Source organism: Eleutherodactylus coqui, chromosome 3 (genome assembly GCF_035609145.1).
Source record: "Eleutherodactylus coqui strain aEleCoq1 chromosome 3, aEleCoq1.hap1, whole genome shotgun sequence".
Taxonomy (NCBI): Eukaryota; Metazoa; Chordata; class Amphibia; order Anura; family Eleutherodactylidae; genus Eleutherodactylus; species Eleutherodactylus coqui.
The window spans coordinates 103,069,301-103,094,764 of NC_089839.1; positions in this window are offsets into that span (position 1 = coordinate 103,069,301).

Genomic DNA, 25,464 nt, shown 5'->3' on the forward strand with positions numbered 1-25,464 from the left:
TTTCCTTCTTGCCACACACAGCCAATCGCACTGCGGGCATCTTTTTTTTTTCTTTGTGCCACACACAGCCAATCGCACTGTGGGCATGTTTTTTTTTCTTCTTGCCACACACAGCCAATCGCACTACAGGCATCTTTTTTTTTCTTTTTGCCACACACAGCCAATCGCACAGCGGGCATCTTTTTTTTTGCTTTTTGCCACACACAGTCAATCGCATCACAGACACCCTTTCTTTTCCACACACTGCCAATCGCACTGCGGGCATCTTTTTTTTTTCTTTTTGCCACACACAGCCAATCGCACTGCGGGCATGTTTTTTTTTTTTTGCCACACACAGCCAATCGCACCACAGACACCCTTTTTTTTCCACACACAGCCAATCGCACTGCAGGCATCTTTTTTTTCTTTTTGCCACACACAGCCAATCGCACTGCGGGCATCTTTTTTTTTTCTTTGTGCCACACACAGCCAATCGCACTGTGGGCATCTTTTTTTTTTCTTTTTGCCGCACACAGCCAATCGGACTGCAGGCATCTTTTTTTTTCTTTTTGCCACACACAGCCAATCGCACTGCGGGCATCTTTTTTTTTGCTTTTTGCCACACACAGTCAATCGCATCACAGACACCCTTTCTTTTCCACACACTGCCAATCGCACTGCGGGCATCTTTTTTTTTTCTTTTTGCCACACACAGCCAATCGCACTGCGGGCATGTTTTTTTTTTTTTGCCACACACAGCCAATTGCACTGCGGGCGTCTTTCTTTTTTCTTTTTGCCACACACAGCCAATCGCACTGCGGGCATCTTTTTTTTTTCTTTTTGCCACACACAGCCAATCGCACTGCGGGCATGTTTTTTTTTTTTGCCACACACAGCCAATTGCACTGCGGGCGTCTTTCTTTTTTCTTTTTGCCACACACAGCCAATCGCACTGCGGGCATGTATTTTTTTTCTTTTTGCCAGACACAGCCAATTGCACTGCGGGCATCCTTTTTTTCTTTGCTTTTTGCCACACACAGCCAATTGCACTGCGGGCATCTTTTTTGTTTTTTCTTTTTGCCACACACAGCCAATCGCACTTCGGGCATGTTTTTTTTCTTTTTGCCACACACAGCCAATCACACCACAGATATCCTTTTTTTTCCACACACAGCCAATCGCACTGCGGGCATCTTTTTTTTAATTTTTGCCACACACAGCCAATCGCACTGCGGGCATGTTTTTTTTTTCTTTTTGCCACACACAGCCAATCGCACTGCGGGCATATTTATTTTTTGCCACACACAGCCAATCGCACTGCGGGCATCTTTTTTTGTTTTTGCTTTTTGCCACACACAGTCAATCGCATCACAGACACCATTTCTTTTCCACACACTGCCAATCGCACTGCGGGCATCTTTTTTTCTTTTTTTCCTTTTTGCCACACACAGCCAATCGCACTACGGGCATATTCTTTTTTTTCTTTTTGCCACACACAGCAAATCGCACTGCGGGCATCTTTTTTTTCTTTTTGCCACACACAGCCAATCGCACTGCGTGCATGTTTTTTTTTTCCTTTTTGCCACACACAGCCAATCGCACTGCGGGCATCTTTTTTTTTTTTGCTTTTTGCCTCACACACACACACAGTCAATCGCATCACAGACAGCATTTCTTTTCCACACAACGCCAATCGCACTGCGGGCATCTTTTTTTCTTTTTTTCCTTTTTGCCACACACAGCCAATCACACTGCGGGCATGTTTTTTTTTTTCTTTTTGCCACACACAGCCAATCGCACTGCGGGCATCTTTTTTTTTTTGCTTTTTGCCACACACAGTCAATCGCATCACAGACACCATTTCTTTTCCACACACTGCCAATCGCACTGCGGGCATCTGTTTTTCTTTTTTTCCTTTTTGCCACACACTGCCAATCGCACTGCGGGCATCTGTTTTTCTTTTTTTCCTTTTTGCCACACACAGCCAATCGCACCACAGACATTCTTTGTTTCCACACACAGCTAATCGCACTGTGGGCATCATTTTTTTCCCCCACTCACAGCCAATCGCACTACGGGTATCTTTTTTTTCTTTTTTCCACACACAGCCAATCGCATCACAGACACCCTTTCTTTACCACACACTGCCAATCGCACTGCGGGCATCTTTTTTTTTTTTTTTTTCCTTTTTGCCACACACAGCCAATCGCACTGCGGGCAGGTTTTTTGTTCTTTTTGCCACACACAGCCAATCGCACCACAGTCATCCTTTTTTTCCACAAACAACCAATCGCACTGCGGGCATCTTTTTTTTCTTTTTGCCACACACAGCCAATCGCACTGCGGGTATCTTTTTTTTTTTGCTTTTTGCCACACACAGTCAAACGCATCACAGACACCCTTTCTTTTCCACACACTGCCAATCGCACTGCGGGCATCTTTTTTTTCTCTTTGCACCACACAGCCAATCGCACCACAGACATTCTTTGTTTCCACACACAGCTAATCGCACTGCGGGCATCATTTTTTCCCCCCACACACAGCCAATCGCACTGCCGGTATCTTTTTTTTCTTTTTGCCACACACAGCCAATCGCACCATAGACACACTTTTTTTTCCACACACAGCCAGTTGCAGTGCGGGCATGTTTTTTTTTTTTTTTGCCACACACAGCCAATCGCACTGCGGGCATCTTTTTATTTTTTTCTTTTTGCCACACACAGCCAATCGCACTGCGGGCATCTTTTTTTTTTTCTTTTTGCCACACACAGCCAATCGCACTGCGGGCATCTTTATTTTCTTTTTGCCACACACAGCCAATCTCACCATAGACAGACTTTTTTTGCCACACACAGCCAATCGCACTGCGGGCATGTTTTTTTTTTCTTTTTGCCACACACAGCCAATCGCACTGCGGGCATCTTTTTATTTTTTTCTTTTTGCCACACACAGCCAATCGCACTGCGGGCATCTTTTTTTTTTCTTTGTGCCACACACACCCAATCGCACTGTGGGCATGTTTTTTTTTCTTCTTGCCACACACAGCCAATCGCACTACAGGCATCTTTTTTTTTCTTTTTGCCACACACAGCCAATCGCACAGCGGGCATCTTTTTTTTTGCTTTTTGCCACACACAGTCAATCGCATCACAGACACCCTTTCTTTTCCACACACTGCCAATCGCACTGCGGGCATCTTTTTTTTTTCTTTTTGCCACACACAGCCAATCGCACTGCGGGCATGTTTTTTTTTTTTTGCCACACACAGCCAATCGCACCACAGACACCCTTTTTTTTCCACACACAGCCAATCGCACTGCAGGCATCTTTTTTTTCTTTTTGCCACACACAGCCAATCGCACTGCGGGCATCTTTTTTTTTTCTTTGTGCCACACACAGCCAATCGCACTGTGGGCATCTTTTTTTTTTCTTTTTGCCGCACACAGCCAATCGGACTGCAGGCATCTTTTTTTTTCTTTTTGCCACACACAGCCAATCGCACTGCGGGCATCTTTTTTTTTGCTTTTTGCCACACACAGTCAATCGCATCACAGACACCCTTTCTTTTCCACACACTGCCAATCGCACTGCGGGCATCTTTTTTTTTTCTTTTTGCCACACACAGCCAATCGCACTGCGGGCATGTTTTTTTTTTTTTTGCCACACACAGCCAATTGCACTGCGGGCGTCTTTCTTTTTTCTTTTTGCCACACACAGCCAATCGCACTGCGGGCATCTTTTTTTTTTCTTTTTGCCACACACAGCCAATCGCACTGCGGGCATGTTTTTTTTTTTTGCCACACACAGCCAATTGCACTGCGGGCGTCTTTCTTTTTTCTTTTTGCCACACACAGCCAATCGCACTGCGGGCATGTATTTTTTTTCTTTTTGCCAGACACAGCCAATTGCACTGCGGGCATCCTTTTTTTCTTTGCTTTTTGCCACACACAGCCAATCGCACTGCGGGCATCTTTTTTGTTTTTTCTTTTTGCCACACACAGCCAATCGCACTTCGGGCATGTTTTTTTTCTTTTTGCCACACACAGCCAATCACACCACAGATATCCTTTTTTTTCCACACACAGCCAATCGCACTGCGGGCATCTTTTTTTTAATTTTTGCCACACACAGCCAATCGCACTGCGGGCATGTTTTTTTTTTCTTTTTGCCACACACAGCCAATCGCACTGCGGGCATATTTATTTTTTGCCACACACAGCCAATCGCACTGCGGGCATCTTTTTTTCTTTTTGCTTTTTGCCACACACAGTCAATCGCATCACAGACACCATTTCTTTTCCACACACTGCCAATCGCACTGCGGGCATCTTTTTTTCTTTTTTTCCTTTTTGCCACACACAGCCAATCGCACTACGGGCATATTCTTTTTTTTCTTTTTGCCACACACAGCAAATCGCACTGCGGGCATCTTTTTTTTTTTCTCTTTGCCACACACAGCCAATCGCACTGCGTGCATGTTTTTTTTTTCCTTTTTGCCACACACAGCCAATCGCACTGCGGGCATCTTTTTTTTTTTTGCTTTTTGCCTCACACACACACACAGTCAATCGCATCACAGACAGCATTTCTTTTCCACACAACGCCAATCGCACTGCGGGCATCTTTTTTTCTTTTTTTCCTTTTTGCCACACACAGCCAATCACACTGCGGGCATGTTTTTTTTTTTCTTTTTGCCACACACAGCCAATCGCACTGCGGGCATCTTTTTTTTTTTGCTTTTTGCCACACACAGTCAATCGCATCACAGACACCATTTCTTTTCCACACACTGCCAATCGCACTGCGGGCATCTGTTTTTCTTTTTTTCCTTTTTGCCACACACTGCCAATCGCACTGCGGGCATCTGTTTTTCTTTTTTTGCTTTTTGCCACACACAGCCAATCGCACCACAGACATTCTTTGTTTCCACACACAGCTAATCGCACTGTGGGCATCATTTTTTTCCCCCACTCACAGCCAATCGCACTACGGGTATCTTTTTTTTCTTTTTTCCACACACAGCCAATCGCATCACAGACACCCTTTCTTTTCCACACACTGCCAATCGCACTGCGGGCATCTTTTTTTTTTTTTTTTTCCTTTTTGCCACACACAGCCAATCGCACTGCGGGCAGGTTTTTTGTTCTTTTTGCCACACACAGCCAATCGCACCACAGTCATCCTTTTTTTCCACAAACAACCAATCGCACTGCGGGCATGTATTTTTTTTCTTTTTGCCAGACACAGCCAATTGCACTGCGGGCATGTATTTTTTTTCTTTTTGCCAGACACAGCCAATTGCACTGCGGGCATCCTTTTTTTCTTTGCTTTTTGCCACACACAGCCAATCGCACTGCGGGCATCTTTTTTGTTTTTTCTTTTTGCCACACACAGCCAATCGCACTTCGGGCATGTTTTTTTTCTTTTTGCCACACACAGCCAATCACACCACAGATATCCTTTTTTTTCCACACACAGCCAATCGCACTGCGGGCATCTTTTTTTAAATTTTTGCCACACACAGCCAATCGCACTGCGGGCATGTTTTTTTTTTCTTTTTGCCACACACAGCCAATCGCACTGCGGGCATATTTATTTTTTGCCACACACAGCCAATCGCACTGCGGGCATCTTTTTTTCTTTTTGCTTTTTGCCACACACAGTCAATCGCATCACAGACACCATTTCTTTTCCACACACTGCCAATCGCACTGCGGGCATCTTTTTTTCTTCTTTTCCTTTTTGCCACACACAGCCAATCGCACTGCGTGCATGTTTTTTTTTTCCTTTTTGCCACACACAGCCAATCGCACTGCGGGCATCTTTTTTTTTTTTGCTTTTTGCCTCACACACACACACAGTCAATCGCATCACAGACAGCATTTCTTTTCCACACAACGCCAATCGCACTGCGGGCATCTTTTTTTCTTTTTTTCCTTTTTGCCACACACAGCCAATCACACTGCGGGCATGTTTTTTTTTTTCTTTTTGCCACACACAGCCAATCGCACTGCGGGCATCTTTTTTTTTTTGCTTTTTGCCACACACAGTCAATCGCATCACAGACACCATTTCTTTTCCACACACTGCCAATCGCACTGCGGGCATCTGTTTTTCTTTTTTTCCTTTTTGCCACACACTGCCAATCGCACTGCGGGCATCTGTTTTTCTTTTTTTGCTTTTTGCCACACACAGCCAATCGCACCACAGACATTCTTTGTTTCCACACACAGCTAATCGCACTGTGGGCATCATTTTTTTCCCCCACTCACAGCCAATCGCACTACGGGTATCTTTTTTTTCTTTTTTCCACACACAGCCAATCGCATCACAGACACCCTTTCTTTTCCACACACTGCCAATCGCACTGCGGGCATCTTTTTTTTTTTTTTTTTCCTTTTTGCCACACACAGCCAATCGCACCACAGTCATCCTTTTTTTCCACAAACAACCAATCGCACTGCGGGCATCTTTTTTTTCTTTTTGCCACACACAGCCAATCGCACTGCGGGTATCTTTTTTTTTTTGCTTTTTGCCACACACAGTCAAACGCATCACAGACACCCTTTCTTTTCCACACACTGCCAATCGCACTGCGGGCATCTTTTTTTTCTCTTTGCACCACACAGCCAATCGCACCACAGACATTCTTTGTTTCCACACACAGCTAATCGCACTGCGGGCATCATTTTTTCCCCCCACACACAGCCAATCGCACTGCCGGTATCTTTTTTTTCTTTTTGCCACACACAGCCAATCGCACCATAGACACACTTTTTTTTCCACACACAGCCAGTTGCAGTGCGGGCATGTTTTTGTTTTTTTTTTGCCACACACAGCCAATCGCACTGCGGGCATCTTTTTATTTTTTTCTTTTTGCCACACACAGCCAATCGCACTGCGGGCATCTTTTTTTTTTTCTTTTTGCCACACACAGCCAATCGCACTGCGGGCATCTTTATTTTCTTTTTGCCACACACAGCCAATCTCACCATAGACAGACTTTTTTTGCCACACACAGCCAATCGCACTGCGGGCATGTTTTTTTTTTCTTTTTGCCACACACAGCCAATCGCACTGCGGGCATCTTTTTATTTTTTTCTTTTTGCCACACACAGCCAATCACACTGCGGGCATCTTTTTTTTTTCTTTGTGCCACACACAGCCAATCGCACTGTGGGCATGTTTTTTTTTCTTCTTGCCACACACAGCCAATCGCACTACAGGCATCTTTTTTTTTCTTTTTGCCACACACAGCCAATCGCACAGCGGGCATCTTTTTTTTTGCTTTTTGCCACACACAGTCAATCGCATCACAGACACCCTTTCTTTTCCACACACTGCCAATCGCACTGCGGGCATCTTTTTTTTTTCTTTTTGCCACACACAGCCAATCGCACTGCGGGCATGTTTTTTTTTTTTTGCCACACACAGCCAATCGCACCACAGACACCCTTTTTTTTCCACACACAGCCAATCGCACTGCAGGCATCTTTTTTTTCTTTTTGCCACACACAGCCAATCGCACTGCGGGCATCTTTTTTTTTTCTTTGTGCCACACACAGCCAATCGCACTGTGGGCATCTTTTTTTTTTCTTTTTGCCGCACACAGCCAATCGGACTGCAGGCATCTTTTTTTTTCTTTTTGCCACACACAGCCAATCGCACTGCGGGCATCTTTTTTTTTGCTTTTTGCCACACACAGTCAATCGCATCACAGACACCCTTTCTTTTCCACACACTGCCAATCGCACTGCGGGCATGTTTTTTTTTTTTTGCCACACACAGCCAATTGCACTGCGGGCGTCTTTCTTTTTTCTTTTTGCCACACACAGCCAATCGCACTGCGGGCATCTTTTTTTTTTCTTTTTGCCACACACAGCCAATCGCACTGCGGGCATGTTTTTTTTTTTTGCCACACACAGCCAATTGCACTGCGGGCGTCTTTCTTTTTTCTTTTTGCCACACACAGCCAATCGCACTGCGGGCATGTATTTTTTTTCTTTTTGCCAGACACAGCCAATTGCACTGCGGGCATCTTTTTTTCTTTGCTTTTTGCCACACACAGCCAATCGCACTGCGGGCATCTTTTTTGTTTTTTCTTTTTGCCACACACAGCCAATCGCACTTCGGGCATGTTTTTTTTCTTTTTGCCACACACAGCCAATCACACCACAGATATCCTTTTTTTTCCACACACAGCCAATCGCACTGCGGGCATCTTTTTTTTAATTTTTGCCACACACAGCCAATCGCACTGCGGGCATGTTTTTTTTTTCTTTTTGCCACACACAGCCAATCGCACTGCGGGCATATTTATTTTTTGCCACACACAGCCAATCGCACTGCGGGCATCTTTTTTTGTTTTTGCTTTTTGCCACACACAGTCAATCGCATCACAGACACCATTTCTTTTCCACACACTGCCAATCGCACTGCGGGCATCTTTTTTTCTTTTTTTCCTTTTTGCCACACACAGCCAATCGCACTACGGGCATATTCTTTTTTTTCTTTTTGCCACACACAGCAAATCGCACTGCGGGCATCTTTTTTTTCTTTTTGCCACACACAGCCAATCGCACTGCGTGCATGTTTTTTTTTTCCTTTTTGCCACACACAGCCAATCGCACTGCGGGCATCTTTTTTTTTTTTGCTTTTTGCCTCACACACACACACAGTCAATCGCATCACAGACAGCATTTCTTTTCCACACAACGCCAATCGCACTGCGGGCATCTTTTTTTCTTTTTTTCCTTTTTGCCACACACAGCCAATCACACTGCGGGCATGTTTTTTTTTTTCTTTTTGCCACACACAGCCAATCGCACTGCGGGCATCTTTTTTTTTTTGCTTTTTGCCACACACAGTCAATCGCATCACAGACACCATTTCTTTTCCACACACTGCCAATCGCACTGCGGGCATCTGTTTTTCTTTTTTTCCTTTTTGCCACACACAGCCAATCGCACTGCAGGCATATTCTTTTTTTTCTTTTTGCCACACACAGCAAATCGCACTGCGGGCATCTTTTTTTTCTTTTTGCCACACACAGCCAATCGCACTGCGTGCATGGTTTTTTTTTCCTTTTTGCCACACACAGCCAATCGCACGGCAGGCATCTTTTTTTTTTTTGCTTTTTGCCACACACACAGTCAATCGCATCACAGACAGCATTTCTTTTCCACACAACGCCAATCGCACTGCGGGCATCTTTTTTTCTTTTTTTCCTTTTTGCCACACACAGCCAATCACACTGCGGGCATGTTTTTTTTTGCTTTTTGCCACACACAGCAAATCGCACTGCGGGCATCTTTTTTTTTTTTGCTTTTTGCCACACACAGTCAATCGCATCACAGACACCATTTCTTTTCCACACACTGCCAATCGCACTGCGGGCATCTGTTTTTCTTTTTTTCCTTTTTGCCACACACAGCCAATCGCACTGCTGGCATCTTTTTTTTCTTTTTGCCGCACAGCCAATCGCACTGTGGGCATCTTTTTTTTTTCCTTTTTGCCACACACAGCCAATCGCATCACAGACACCCTTTCTTTTCCACACACTGCCAATCGCACTGCGGGCATCTTTTTTTTTTCCTTTTTGCCACACACAGCCAATCGCACTGCGGGCAGGTTTTTTGTTCTTTTTGGCACACACAGCCAATCGCACCACAGTCATCCTTTTTTTCCTCACAAACAGCCAATCGCACTGCGGGCATCTTTTTTTTCTTTTTGCCACACACAGCGAATCGCACCATAGACACTTTTTTTTCACACACAGCCAATCGCACTGCGGGCCTTTTTTTTTTCTTTTTGCCACACACAGCCAATCGCACTGCGGGTATCTTTTTTTTTTGCTTTTTGCCACACACAGTCAAACGCATCACAGACACCGTTTCTTTTCCATACACTGCCAATCGCACTGTGGGCATCTTTTTTTCTTTTTTTTTCTCCTTTTTGCCACACACGGCCAATCGCACTGCGGGCATCTTTTTTTTTTTCTTTTTGCCACACACAGCCAATCGCACTGCGGGCATCTTTATTTTCTTTTTGCCACACACAGCCAATCTCACCATAGACAGACTTTTTTTGCCACACACAGCCAATCGCACTGCGGGCATGTTTTTTTTTTCTTTTTGCCACACACTGCCAATCGCACTGCGGGCATCTTTTTATTTTTTTCTTTTTGCCACACACAGCCAATCGCACTGCGGGCATCTTTTTTTTTTCTTTTTGCCACCCACAGCCAATCGCACTGCGGGCATGTTTTTTTTTGTTCTTTTTGCCACACACAGCCAATCGCACTGCGGGCATGTTTTTTTTTTTCTTTTTGCCACACACAGCCAATCGCACTGCGGGCATCTTTTTTTTTTTCTTTTTGCCACACACAGCCAATCGCACTGCGGGCATCTTTATTTTCTTTTTGCCACACACAGCCAATCTCACCATAGACAGACTTTTTTTGCCACACACAGCCAATCGCACTGCGGGCATGTTTTTTTTTTCTTTTTGCCACACACAGCCAATCGCACTGTGGGCATCTTTTTTTTTTCCTTTTTGCCACACACAGCCAATCGCATCACAGACACCCTTTCTTTTCCACACACTGTCAATCGCACTGCGGGCATCTTTTTTTTTTCCTTTTTGCCACACACAGCCAATCGCACTGCGGGCAGGTTTTTTGTTCTTTTTGGCACACACAGCCAATCGCACCACAGTCATCCTTTTTTTCCTCACAAACAGCCAATCGCACTGCGGGCATCTTTTTTTCTTTTTGCCACACACAGCGAATCGCACCATAGACACTTTTTTTTCACACACAGCCAATCGCACTGCGGGCATTTTTTTTTTCTTTTTGCCACACACAGCCAATCGCACTGCAGGTATCTTTTTTTTTTGCTTTTTGCCACACACAGTCAAACGCATCACAGACACCGTTTCTTTTCCATACACTGCCAATCGCACTGTGGGCATCTTTTTTTCTTTTTTTTTCTCCTTTTTGCCACACACGGCCAATCGCACTGCGGGCATCTTTTTTTTTTTCTTTTTGCCACACACAGCCAATCGCACTGCGGGCATCTTTATTTTCTTTTTGCCACACACAGCCAATCGCACTGCGGGCATGTTTTTTTTTGTTCTTTTTGCCACACACAGCCAATCGCACTGCGGGCATGTTTTTTTTTTTCTTTTTGCCACACACAGCCAATCGCACTGCGGGCATCTTTTTTTTTTCCTTTTTGCCACACACAGCCAATCGCACTGCGGGCAGGTTTTTTGTTCTTTTTGCCACACACAGCCAATCGCACCACAGTCATCCTTTTTTTCCCCACAAACAGCCAATCGCACTGCGGGCATATTTATTTTTTGCTTTTTGCCACACACAGCCAATCGCATCACAGACACCCTTTCTTTTCCACACACTGCCAATCGCACTGCGGGCATCTTTTTTTTATTTTTTTTGCCACACACAGCCAATCGCACTGCGGGCATCTTTTTTTTCTCTTTGCCACACACAGCCAATCGCACCACAGACATTCTTTGTTTCCACACACAGCTAATCGCACTGTGGGCATCATTTTTTCCCCCCACTCACAGCCAATTGCACTGCGGGTATCTTTTTTTTCTTTTTTCCACACACAGCCAATCGCATCACAGACACCCTTTCTTTTCCACACACTGCCAATCGCACTGCGGGCATCTTTTTTTTTTTTTTTTTCCTTTTTGCCACACACAGCCAATCGCACTGCGGGCAGGTTTTTTGTTCTTTTTGCCACACACAGCCAATCGCACCACAGTCATCCTTTTTTTCCACAAACAACCAATCGCACTGCGGGCATCTTTTTTTTCTTTTTGCCACACACAGCGAATCGCACCATAGACACTTTTTTTTTCACACACAGCCAATCGCACTGCGGGCATGTTTTTTTTTTTCTTTTTGCCACACACAGCCAATCGCACTGCGGGCATCTTTTTCTTTTCTTTTTGCCACCCACAGCCAATCGCACTGCGGGCATGTTTTTTCTTTTTTTCTTTTTGCCACACACAGCCAATCGCACTGTGGGCATCTTTTTTTTTTTTGCTTTTTGCCACACACAGCCAATCGCATCACAGACACCCTTTCTTTTCCACACACTGCCAATCGCACTGCGGGCATCTTTTTTTTTTTCCTTTTTGCCACACACAGCCAATCGCACTGCGGGCATCTTTTTTTTTTTTCTTTTTGCCACACACAGCCAATCGCACCATAGACACCCTTTCTTTTGCCACACACAGCCAATCGCACTGCGGGCGTCTTTCTTTTTTCTTTTTGCCACACACAGCCAATCGCACTGTGGGCATGTATTTTTTTTCTTTTTGCCAGACACAGCCAATTGCACTGCGGGCATCCTTTTTTTCTGTGCTTTTTGCCACACACAGCCAATCGCACTGCGGGCATCTCTTTTGTTTTTTCTTTTTGCCACACACAGCCAATCGCACTGCGGGCATGTTTTTTTTCTTTTTGCCACACACAGCCAATCGCACCACAGACATCCTTTTTTTTCCACACACAGCCAATCGCACTGCGGGCATCTTTTTTTGTATTTTTGCCACACACAGCCAATCGCACTGCGGGCATGTTTTTTTTTTCTTTTTGCCACACACAGCCAATCGCACTGCGGGCATATTTATTTTTTGCCACACACAGCCAATCGCACTGCGGGCATCTTTTTTTTTTTTGCTTTTTGCCACACACAGTCAATCGCATCACAGACACCATTTCTTTTCCACACACTGCCAATCGCAATGCGGGCATGTATTTTTTTTCCTTTTTGCCACACACAGCCAATCGCACTGCGGGCATCTTTTTTGTTTTTTCTTTTTGCCACACACAGCCAATCGCACTGCGGGCATGTTTTTTTTCTTTTTGCCACACACAGCCAATCACACCACAGACATCCTTTTTTTTCCACACACAGCCAATCGCACTGCGGGCATCTTTTTTTTTCTTTTTGCCACACACAGCCAATCGCACTGCCGGCATATTTATTTTTTGCCACACACAGCCAATCGCACTGCGGGCATCTTTTTTTTTTTTTGCTTTTTGCCACACACAGTCAATCGCATCACAGACACCATTTCTTTTCCACACACTGCCAATCGCACTGCGGGCATCTTTTTTTCTTTTTTTCCTTTTTGCCACACACAGCCAATCGCACTGCAGGCATATTCTTTTTTTTCTTTTTGCCACACACAGCAAATCGCACTGCGGGCATCTTTTTTTTCTTTTTGCCACACACAGCCAATCGCACTGCGTGCATGTTTTTTTTGTTCCTTTTTGCCACACACAGCCAATCGCACGGCAGGCATCTTTTTTTTTTTTGCTTTTTGCCACACACACAGTCAATCGCATCACAGACAGCATTTCTTTTCCACACAACGCCAATCGCACTGCGGGCATCTTTTTTTCTTTTTTTCCTTTTTGCCACACACAGCCAATCACACTGCGGGCATGTTTTTTTTTGCTTTTTGCCACACACAGCAAATCGCACTGCGGGCATCTTTTTTTTTTTTGCTTTTTGCCACACACAGTCAATCGCATCACAGACACCATTTCTTTTCCACACACTGCCAATCGCACTGCGGGTATCTGTTTTTCTTTTTTTCCTTTTTGCCACACACAGCCAATCGCACTGCTGGCATCTTTTTTTTCTTTTTGCCGCACAGCCAATCGCACTGTGGGCATCTTTTTTTTTTCCTTTTTGCCACACACAGCCAATCGCATCACAGACACCCTTTCTTTTCCACACACTGCCAATCGCACTGCGGGCATCTTTTTTTTTTCCTTTTTGCCACACACAGCCAATCGCACTGCGGGCAGGTTTTTTGTTCGTTTTGGCACACACAGCCAATCGCACCACAGTCATCCTTTTTTTTCTCACAAACAGCCAATCGCACTGCGGGCATCTTTTTTTCTTTTTGCCACACACAGCGAATCGCACCATAGACACTTTTTTTTCACACACAGCCAATCGCACTGCGGGCATTTTTTTTTTCTTTTTGCCACACACAGCCAATCGCACTGCAGGTATCTTTTTTTTTTGCTTTTTGCCACACACAGTCAAACGCATCACAGACACCGTTTCTTTTCCATACACTGCCAATCGCACTGTGGGCATCTTTTTTTCTTTTTTTTTCTCCTTTTTGCCACACACGGCCAATCGCACTGCGGGCATCTTTTTTTTTTTCTTTTTGCCACACACAGCCAATCGCACTGCGGGCATCTTTATTTTCTTTTTGCCACACACAGCCAATCTCACCATAGACAGACTTTTTTTGCCACACACAGCCAATCGCACTGCGGGCATGTTTTTTTTTTTCTTTTTGCCACACACAGCCAATCGCACTGCGGGCATCTTTTTATTTTTTACTTTTTGCCACACACAGCCAATCGCACTGCGGGCATCTTTTTTTTTTCTTTTTGCCACCCACAGCCAATCGCACTGCGGGCATGTTTTTTTTTGTTCTTTTTGCCACACACAGCCAATCGCACTGCGGGCATGTTTTTTTTTTTTCTTTTTGCCACACACAGCCAATCGCACTGCGGGCATCTTTTTTTTTTCCTTTTTGCCACACACAGCCAATCGCACTGCGGGCAGGTTTTTTGTTCTTTTTGCCACACACAGCCAATCGCACCACAGTCATCCTTTTTTTCCCCACAAACAGCCAATCGCACTGCGGGCATATTTATTTTTTGCTTTTTGCCACACACAGCCAATCGCATCACAGACACCCTTTCTTTTCCACACACTGCCAATCGCACTGCGGGCATCTTTTTTTTATTTTTTTTGCCACACACAGCCAATCGCACTGCGGGCATCTTTTTTTTCTCTTTGCCACACACAGCCAATCGCACCACAGACATTCTTTGTTTCCACACACAGCTAATCGCACTGTGGGCATCATTTTTTCCCCCCACTCACAGCCAATCGCACTGCGGGTATCTTTTTTTTCTTTTTTCCACACACAGCCAATCGCATCACAGACACCCTTTCTTTTCCACACACTGCCAATCGCACTGCGGGCATCTTTTTTTTTTTTTTTTTCCTTTTTGCCACACACAGCCAATCGCACTGCGGGCAGGTTTTTTGTTCTTTTTGCCACACACAGCCAATCGCACCACAGTCATCCTTTTTTTCCACAAACAACCAATCGCACTGCGGGCATCTTTTTTTTCTTTTTGCCACACACAGCGAATCGCACCATAGACACTTTTTTTTTCACACACAGCCAATCGCACTGCGGGCATGTTTTTTTTTTTCTTTTTGCCACACACAGCCAATCGCACTGCGGGCATCTTTTTCTTTTCTTTTTGCCACCCACAGCCAATCGCACTGCGGGCATGTTTTTTCTTTTTTTCTTTTTGCCACACACAGCCAATCGCACTGTGGGCATCTTTTTTTTTTTTTGCTTTTTGCCACACACAGCCAATCGCATCACAGACACCCTTTCTTTTCCACACACTGCCAATCGCACTGCGGACATCTTTTTTTTTTTCCTTTTTGCCACACACAGCCAATCGCACTGCGGGCATCTTTTTTTTTTTTCTTTTTGCCACACACAGCCAATCGCACCATAGACACCCTTTCTTTTGCCACACACAGCCAATCGCACTGCGGGCGTCTTTCTTTTTTCTTTTTGCCACACACAGCCAATCGCACTGTGGGCATGTATTTTTTTTCTTTTTGCCAGACACAGCCAATTGCACTGCGGGCATCCTTTTTTTCTGTGCTTTTTGCCACACACAGCCAATCGCACTGCGGGCATCTCTTTTGTTTTTTCTTTTTGCCACACACAGCCAATCGCACTGCGGGCATGTTTTTTTTCTTTTTGCCACACACAGCCAATCGCACCACAGACATCCTTTTTTTTCCCACACACAGCCAATCGCACTGCGGGCATCTTTTTTTTAATTTTTGCCACACACAGCCAATCGCACTGCGGGCATGTATTTTTTTTCTTTTTGCCACACACAGCCAATCGCACTGCGGGCATATTTATTTTTTGCCACACACAGCCAATCGCACTGCGGGCATCTTTTTTTTTTTTGCTTTTTGCCACACACAGCCAATCGCACTGCGGGCATGTTTTTTTTCTTTTTGCCACACACAGCCAATCACACCACAGACATCCTTTTTTTTCCACACACAGCCAATCGCACTGCGGGCATCTTTTTTTTTCTTTTTGCCACACACAGCCAATCGCACTGCCGGCATATTTATTTTTTGCCACACACAGCCAATCGCACTGCGGGCATCTTTTTTTATTTTTTGCTTTTTGCCACACACAGTCAATCGCATCACAGACACCATTTTTTTTTCACACACTGCCAATCGCACTGCGGGCATCTTTTTTCCTTTTTTTCCTTTTTGCCACACACAGCCAATCGCACTGCAGGCATATTCTTTTTTTTCTTTTTGCCACACAGAGCAAATCGCACTGCGGGCATCTTTTTTTTCTTTTTGCCACACACAGCCAATCGCACTGCGTGCATGTTTTTTTTTTCCTTTTTGCCACACACAGCCAATCGCACGGCAGGCATCTTTTTTTTTTTTGCTTTTTGCCACACACACAGTCAATCGCATCACAGACAGCATTTCTTTTCCACACAACGCCAATCGCACTGCGGGCATCTTTTTTTCTTTTTTTCCTTTTTGCCACACACAGCCAATCACACTGCGGGCATATTTTTTTTTTGCTTTTTGCCACACACAGCCAATCGCATCACAGACACCCTTTCTTTTCCACACACTGCCAATCGCACTGCGGGCATCTTTTTTTTATTTTTTTTGCCACACACAGCCAATCGCACTGCGGGCATCTTTTTTTTCTCTTTGCCACACACAGCCAATCGCACCACAGACATTCTTTGTTTCCACACACAGCTAATCGCACTGTGGGCATCATTTTTTCCCCCCACTCACAGCCAATCGCACTGCGGGTATCTTTTTTTTCTTTTTTCCACACACAGCCAATCGCATCACAGACACCCTTTCTTTTCCACACACTGCCAATCGCACTGCGGGCATCTTTTTTTAATTTTTTTTCCTTTTTGCCACACACAGCCAATCGCACTGCGGGCAGGTTTTTTGTTCTTTTTGCCACACACAGCCAATCGCACCACAGTCATCCTTTTTTTCCACAAACAACCAATCGCACTGCGGGCATCTTTTTTTTCTTTTTGCCACACACAGCCAATCGCACTGCGGGTATCTTTTTTTTTTTGCTTTTTGCCACACACAGTCAAATGCATCACAGACACCCTTTCTTTTCCACACACTGCCAATCGCACTGCGGGCATCTTTTTTTTCTCTTTGCACCACACAGCCAATCGCACCACAGACATTCTTTGTTTCCACACACAGCTAATCGCACTGCGGGCATCATTTTTTCCCCCCACACACAGCCAATCGCACTGCGGGTATCTTTTTTTTCTTTTTGCCACACACAGCCAATCGCACCATAGACACACTTTTTTTTCCACACACAGCCAGTTGCAGTGCGGGCATGTTTTTTTTTTTTTTTTTGCCACACACAGCCAATCGCACTGCGGGCATCTTTTTATTTTTTTCTTTTTGCCACACACAGCCAATCGCACTGCGGGCATCTTTTTTTTTTTCTTTTTGCCACACACAGCCAATCGCACTGCGGGCATCTTTATTTTCTTTTTGCCACACACAGCCAATCTCACCATAGACAGACTTTTTTTGCCACACACAGCCAATCGCACTGCGGGCATGTTTTTTTTTTCTTTTTGCCACACACAGCCAATCGCACTGCGGGCATCTTTTTATTTTTTTCTTTTTGCCACACACAGCCAATCGCACTGCGGGCATCTTTTTTTTTTCTTTTTGCCACCCACAGCCAATCGCACTGCGGGCATGTTTTTTTTTGTTCTTTTTGCCACACACAGCCAATCGCACTGCGGGCATGTTTTTTTTTTCTTTTTGCCACACACAGCCAATCGCACTGCGGGCATCTTTTTTTTTTCCTTTTTGCCACACACAGCCAATCGCACTGCGGGCAGGTTTTTTGTTCTTTTTGCCACACACAGCCAATCGCACCACAGTCATCCTTTTTTTCCCCACAAACAGCCAATCGCACTGCGGGCATATTTATTTTTTGCTTTTTGCCACACACAGCCAATCGCATCACAGACACCCTTTCTTTTCCACACACTGCCAATCGCACTGCGGGCATCTTTTTTTTATTTTTTTTGCCACACACAGCCAATCGCACTGCGGGCATCTTTTTTTTCTCTTTGCCACACACAGCCAATCGCACCACAGACATTCTTTGTTTCCACACACAGCTAATCGCACTGTGGGCATCATTTTTTTCCCCCACTCACAGCCAATCGCACTGCGGGTATCTTTTTTTTCTTTTTTCCACACACAGCCAATCGCATCACAGACACCCTTTCTTTTCCACACACTGCCAATCGCACTGCGGGCATCTTTTTTTTGTTTTTTTTCCTTTTTGCCACACACAGCCAATCGCACTGCGGGCAGGTTTTTTGTTCTTTTTGCCACACACAGCCAATCGCACCACAGTCATCCTTTTTTTCCACAAACAACCAATCGCACTGCGGGCATCTTTTTTTTCTTTTTGCCACACACAGCGAATCGCACCATAGACACTTTTTTTTTCACACACAGCCAATCGCACTGCGGGCATGTATTTTTTTTTCTTTTTGCCACACACAGCCAATCGCACTGCGGGCATCTTTTTCTTTTCTTTTTGCCACCCACAGCCAATCGCACTGCGGGCATGTTTTTTCTTTTTTTCTTTTTGCCACACACAGCCAATCGCACTGTGGGCATCTTTTTTTTTTTTGCTTTTTGCCACACACAGCCAATCGCATCACAGACACCCTTTCTTTTGCCACACACAGCCAATCGCACTGCGGGCGTCTTTCTTTTTTCTTTTTGCCACACACAGCCAATCGCACTGTGGGCATGTATTTTTTTTCTTTTTGCCAGACACAGCCAATTGCACTGCGGGCATCCTTTTTTTCTGTGCTTTTTGCCACACACAGCCAATCGCACTGCGGGCATCTTTTTTGTTTTTTCTTTTTGCCACACACAGCCAATCGCACTGCGGGCATGTTTTTTTTCTTTTTGCCACACACAGCCAATCGCACCACAGACATCCTTTTTTTTCCACACACAGCCAATCGCACTGCGGGCATCTTTTTTTATATTTTTGCCACACACAGCCAATCGCACTGCGGGCATGTTTTTTTTTTCTTTTTGCCACACACAGCCAATCGCACTGCGGGCATATTTATTTTTTGCCACACACAGCCAATCGCACTGTGGGCATCTTTTTTTTTTTTGCTTTTTGCCACACACAGTCAATCGCATCACAGACACCATTTCTTTTCCACACACTGCCAATCGCAATGCGGGCATGTTTTTTTTTTCCTTTTTGCCACACACAGCCAATCGCACTGCGGGCATCTTTTTTGTTTTTTCTTTTTGCCACACACAGCCAATCGCACTGCGGGCATGTTTTTTTCCTTTTTGCCACACACAGCCAATCGCACTGCGGGCATCTTTTTTTTTTTTCTTTTTGCCACACACAGCCAATCGCACCATAGACACCCTTTCTTTTGCCACACACAGCCAATCGCACTGCGGGCGTCTTTCTTTTTTCTTTTTGCCACACACAGCCAATCGCACTGTGGGCATGTATTTTTTTTCTTTTTGCCAGACACAGCCAATTGCACTGCGGGCATCCTTTTTTTCTGTGCTTTTTGCCACACACAGCCAATCGCACTGCGGGCATCTCTTTTGTTTTTTCTTTTTGCCACACACAGCCAATCGCACTGCGGGCATGTTTTTTTTCTTTTTGCCACACACAGCCAATCGCACCACAGACATCCTTTTTTTTCCCACACACAGCCAATCGCACTGCGGGCATCTTTTTTTAAATTTTTGCCACACACAGCCAATCGCACTGCGGGCATGTATTTTTTTTCTTTTTGCCACACACAGCCAATCGCACTGCGGGCATATTTATTTTTTGCCACACACAGCCAATCGCACTGCGGGCATCTTTTTTTTTTTTGCTTTTTGCCACACACAGCCAATCACACTGCGGGCATGTTTTTTTTCTTTTTGCCACACACAGCCAATCACACCACAGACATCCTTTTTTTTCCACACACAGCCAATCGCACTGCGGGCATCTTTTTTTTTCTTTTTGCCACACACAGCCAATCGCACTGCCGGCATATTTATTTTTTGCCACACACAGCCAATCGCACTGCGGGCATCTTTTTTTTTTTTTTGCTTTTTGCCACACACAGTCAATCGCATCACAGACACCATTTTTTTTTCACACACTGCCAATCGCACTGCGGGCATCTTTTTTTCTTTTTTTCCTTTTTGCCACACACAGCCAATCGCACTGCAGGCATATTCTTTTTTTTCTTTTTGCCACACAGAGCAAATCGCACTGCGGGCATCTTTTTTTTCTTTTTGCCACACACAGCCAATCGCACTGCGTGCATGTTTTTTTTTTCCTTTTTGCCACACACAGCCAATCGCACGGCAGGCATCTTTTTTTTTTTTGCTTTTTGCCACACACACAGTCAATCGCATCACAGACAGCATTTCTTTTCCACACAACGCCAATCGCACTGCGGGCATCTTTTTTTCTTTTTTTCCTTTTTGCCACACACAGCCAATCACACTGCGGGCATATTTATTTTTTGCTTTTTGCCACACACAGCCAATCGCATCACAGACACCCTTTCTTTTCCACACACTGCCAATCGCACTGCGGGCATCTTTTTTTTATTTTTTTTGCCACACACAGCCAATCGCACTGCGGGCATCTTTTTTTTCTCTTTGCCACACACAGCCAATCGCACCACAGACATTCTTTGTTTCCACACACAGCTAATCGCACTGTGGGCATCATTTTTTCCCCCCACTCACAGCCAATCGCACTGCGGGTATCTTTTTTTTCTTTTTTCCACACACAGCCAATCGCATCTCAGACACCCTTTCTTTTCCACACACTGCCAATCGCACTGCGGGCATCTTTTTTTAATTTTTTTTCCTTTTTGCCACACACAGCCAATCGCACTGCGGGCAGGTTTTTTGTTCTTTTTGCCACACACAGCCAATCGCACCACAGTCATCCTTTTTTTCCACAAACAACCAATCGCACTGCGGGCATCTTTTTTTTCTTTTTGCCACACACAGCCAATCGCACTGCGGGTATCTTTTTTTTTTTGCTTTTTGCCACACACAGTCAAATGCATCACAGACACCCTTTCTTTTCCACACACTGCCAATCGCACTGCGGGCATCTTTTTTTTCTCTTTGCACCACACAGCCAATCGCACCACAGACATTCTTTGTTTCCACACACAGCTAATCGCACTGCGGGCATCATTTTTTCCCCCCACACACAGCCAATCGCACTGCGGGTATCTTTTTTTTCTTTTTGCCACACACAGCCAATCGCACCATAGACACACTTTTTTTTCCACACACAGCCAGTTGCAGTGCGGGCATGTTTTTTTTTTTTTTTTGCCACACACAGCCAATCGCACTGCGGGCATCTTTTTATTTTTTTCTTTTTGCCACACACAGCCAATCGCACTGCGGGCATCTTTTTTTTTTTCTTTTTGCCACACACAGCCAATCGCACTGCGGGCATCTTTATTTTCTTTTTGCCACACACAGCCAATCTCACCATAGACAGACTTTTTTTGCCACACACAGCCAATCGCACTGCGGGCATGTTTTTTTTTTCTTTTTGCCACACACAGCCAATCGCACTGCGGGCATCTTTTTATTTTTTTCTTTTTGCCACACACAGCCAATCGCACTGCGGGCATCTTTTTTTTTTCTTTTTGCCACCCACAGCCAATCGCACTGCGGGCATGTTTTTTTTTGTTCTTTTTGCCACACACAGCCAATCGCACTGCGGGCATGTTTTTTTTTTCTTTTTGCCACACACAGCCAATCGCACTGCGGGCATCTTTTTTTTTTCCTTTTTGCCACACACAGCCAATCGCACTGCGGGCAGGTTTTTTGTTCTTTTTGCCACACACAGCCAATCGCACCACAGTCATCCTTTTTTTTCCCCACAAACAGCCAATCGCACTGCGGGCATATTTATTTTTTGCTTTTTGCCACACACAGCCAATCGCATCACAGACACCCTTTCTTTTCCACACACTGCCAATCGCACTGCGGGCATCTTTTTTTTATTTTTTTTGCCACACACAGCCAATCGCACTGCGGGCATCTTTTTTTTCTCTTTGCCACACACAGCCAATCGCACCACAGACATTCTTTGTTTCCACACACAGCTAATCGCACTGTGGGCATCATTTTTTTCCCCCACTCACAGCCAATCGCACTGCGGGTATCTTTTTTTTCTTTTTTCCACACACAGCCAATCGCATCACAGACACCCTTTCTTTTCCACACACTGCCAATCGCACTGCGGGCATCTTTTTTTTTTTTTTTTTCCTTTTTGCCACACACAGCCAATCGCACTGCGGGCAGGTTTTTTGTTCTTTTTGCCACACACAGCCAATCGCACCACAGTCATCCTTTTTTTCCACAAACAACCAATCGCACTGCGGGCATCTTTTTTTTCTTTTTGCCACACACAGCGAATCGCACCATAGACACTTTTTTTTTCACACACAGCCAATCGCACTGCGGGCATGTTTTTTTTTTTCTTTTTGCCACACACAGCCAATCGCACTGCGGGCATCTTTTTCTTTTCTTTTTGCCACCCACAGCCAATCGCACTGCGGGCATGTTTTTTCTTTTTTTCTTTTTGCCACACACAGCCAATCGCACTGTGGGCATCTTTTTTTTTTTTGCTTTTTGCCACACACAGCCAATCGCATCACAGACACCCTTTCTTTTGCCACACACAGCCAATCGCACTGCGGGCGTCTTTCTTTTTTCTTTTTGCCACACACAGCCAATCGCACTGTGGGCATGTATTTTTTTTCTTTTTGCCAGACACAGCCAATTGCACTGCGGGCATCCTTTTTTTCTGTGCTTTTTGCCACACACAGCCAATCGCACTGCGGGCATCTTTTTTGTTTTTTCTTTTTGCCACACACAGCCAATCGCACTGCGGGCATGTTTTTTTTCTTTTTGCCACACACAGCCAATCGCACCACAGACATCCTTTTTTTTCCACACACAGCCAATCGCACTGCGGGCATCTTTTTTTTTATTTTTGCCACACACAGCCAATCGCACTGCGGGCATGTTTTTTTTTTCTTTTTGCCACACACAGCCAATCGCACTGCGGGCATATTTATTTTTTGCCACACACAGCCAATCGCACTGTGGGCATCTTTTTTTTTTTTGCTTTTTGCCACACACAGTCAATCGCATCACAGACACCATTTCTTTTCCACACACTGCCAATCGCAATGCGGGCATGTTTTTTTTTTCCTTTTTGCCACACACAGCCAATCGCACTGCGGGCATCTTTTTTGTTTTTTCTTTTTGCCACACACAGCCAATCGCACTGCGGGCATGTTTTTTTCCTTTTTGCCACACACAGCCAATCGCACTGCGGGCATCTTTTTTTTTTTTCTTTTTGCCACACACAGCCAATCGCACCATAGACACCCTTTCTTTTGCCACACACAGCCAATCGCACTGCGGGCGTCTTTCTTTTTTCTTTTTGCCACACACAGCCAATCGCACTGTGGGCATGTATTTTTTTTCTTTTTGCCAGACACAGCCAATTGCACTGCGGGCATCCTTTTTTTCTGTGCTTTTTGCCACACACAGCCAATCGCACTGCGGGCATCTCTTTTGTTTTTTCTTTTTGCCACACACAGCCAATCGCACTGCGGGCATGTTTTTTTTCTTTTTGCCACACACAGCCAATCGCACCACAGACATCCTTTTTTTTTCCACACACAGCCAATCGCACTGCGGGCATCTTTTTTTTAATTTTTGCCACACACAGCCAATCGCACTGCGGGCATGTATTTTTTTTCTTTTTGCCACACACAGCCAATCGCACTGCGGGCATATTTATTTTTTGCCACACACAGCCAATCGCACTGCGGGCATCTTTTTTTTTTTTGCTTTTTGCCACACACAGCCAATCGCACTGCGGGCATGTTTTTTTTCTTTTTGCCACACACAGCCAATCACACCACAGACATCCTTTTTTTTCCACACACAGCCAATCGCACTGCGGGCATCTTTTTTTTTCTTTTTGCCACACACAGCCAATCGCACTGCCGGCATATTTATTTTTTGCCACACACAGCCAATCGCACTGCGGGCATCTTTTTTTTTTTTTTGCTTTTTGCCACACACAGTCAATCGCATCACAGACACCATTTTTTTTTCACACACTGCCAATCGCACTGCGGGCATCTTTTTTTCTTTTTTTCCTTTTTGCCACACACAGCCAATCGCACTGCAGGCATATTCTTTTTTTTCTTTTTGCCACACAGAGCAAATCGCACTGCGGGCATCTTTTTTTTCTTTTTGCCACACACAGCCAATCGCACTGCGTGCATGTTTTTTTTTTCCTTTTTGCCACACACAGCCAATCGCACGGCAGGCATCTTTTTTTTTTTTGCTTTTTGCCACACACACAGTCAATCGCATCACAGACAGCATTTCTTTTCCACACAACGCCAATCGCACTGCGGGCATCTTTTTTTCTTTTTTTCCTTTTTGCCACACACAGCCAATCACACTGCGGGCATATTTATTTTTTGCTTTTTGCCACACACAGCCAATCGCATCACAGACACCCTTTCTTTTCCACACACTGCCAATCGCACTGCGGGCATCTTTTTTTTATTTTTTTTGCCACACACAGCCAATCGCACTGCGGGCATCTTTTTTTTCTCTTTGCCACACACAGCCAATCGCACCACAGACATTCTTTGTTTCCACACACAGCTAATCGCACTGTGGGCATCATTTTTTCCCCCCACTCACAGCCAATCGCACTGCGGGTATCTTTTTTTTCTTTTTTCCACACACAGCCAATCGCATCACAGACACCCTTTCTTTTCCACACACTGCCAATCGCACTGCGGGCATCTTTTTTTAATTTTTTTTCCTTTTTGCCACACACAGCCAATCGCACTGCGGGCAGGTTTTTTGTTCTTTTTGCCACACACAGCCAATCGCACCACAGTCATCCTTTTTTTCCACAAACAACCAATCGCACTGCGGGCATCTTTTTTTTCTTTTTGCCACACACAGCCAATCGCACTGCGGGTATCTTTTTTTTTTTGCTTTTTGCCACACACAGTCAAATGCATCACAGACACCCTTTCTTTTCCACACACTGCCAATCGCACTGCGGGCATCTTTTTTTTCTCTTTGCACCACACAGCCAATCGCACCACAGACATTCTTTGTTTCCACACACAGCTAATCGCACTGCGGGCATCATTTTTTCCCCCCACACACA